This window comes from Bison bison, unplaced genomic scaffold (assembly GCF_000754665.1).
Source record: "Bison bison bison isolate TAMUID 2011002044 unplaced genomic scaffold, Bison_UMD1.0 scf7180017845766, whole genome shotgun sequence".
In the NCBI taxonomy this organism is placed as follows: Eukaryota; Metazoa; Chordata; class Mammalia; order Artiodactyla; family Bovidae; genus Bison; species Bison bison.
In genome coordinates, this window is record NW_011476339.1 from 1 (window position 1) to 1180 (window position 1180).

Below are 1180 nucleotides of genomic sequence, written 5' to 3' on the forward strand. Positions count from 1 at the left end.
CCACCAGGCTCTTCCATCCATGGGATTTTCCAGGCAAGAGTACTGGAGTGGGGTGCCATTTCCTTCTCCGAGAGTTGCCATATGATTCAGCAATCTCAGTCCTGGGCATATATCTGGAGAAAACCATAATTCAAAAAGGTACATGCACCCTAATGTTCACTGCAGAACTATTTACAATAGCCAAGCCATTGAAGCAACCTAAGTGTCCATCAACAGAAGAATGGATAAAGAAGATGCAGCACACACACACACACACACACACACACACAGAAAATGGAATATTACTAGGCCATGAAAGAAATAATAATGGCATTTGCAGCAACACAGATGGATCTCGAAATTACAATACTAAGTGAGGTAACTCAGACAGAGAAAAACAAGTATCACATCACTTCCATGTGGAATTTAATAAAAATAAACTTATTTACACAACAGAAACCAACTCAAAAGAGCTGAAAATCAAATTATGGTTATGAAAGGGGAAACATGAGGGGAAGGACAAATTAGGAGACTGGGGTTAACATATATACCATATTTTCTAGTAGTCATGTATGGATATGAGAGTTGTACAATAAAGAAGGCTGGCTGCCAAAGAATTAATGCTTTTGAATTGTAGTGTTGGGAGTAGATCTCAAGAGTCCTTGGACTGCAAGGAGATTAAACCAGTCAATTCTAAAGGAAATAAATACTGAATATTCATTGGAAGGACTGATGTTGAGGCTAAAGCTCCAATACTTCAGCCACTTAATGTGAAGAGCTGACTCATCAGAAAAGACCCTTATGCTGGGACAAATGGAAGGCAAGAGGAGAAAGGGGACAACAGAGAACGAGAGGGCTATTCAATGGGCATTAATTTGAGCTAATCCCACAAGATAGTGGAGGACAGAGGAGGCTGGTGGGCTGCAGTCAATTGGTCACAGAGTTGGACACGACTGAGTGACTAACATTTTCACTTTGATTATGGAAAACTTAACAGTGCTGGTTTTTAAATAACTTAAGTTAGCTGTAGAGGAAATACTTAGTATCAAAAGTACTTAGATACTACTGGTTAAAAGTAGTACTCAGTTCAGTTCAGTCGCTCAGTCGTGTCCAACTCTTGGCGACCCCATGAATCGCAGCATGCCAGGCCTCCCCGTCCATCACCAACTCCCGGAGTTCACTCAGACTCACGTCCATCGAG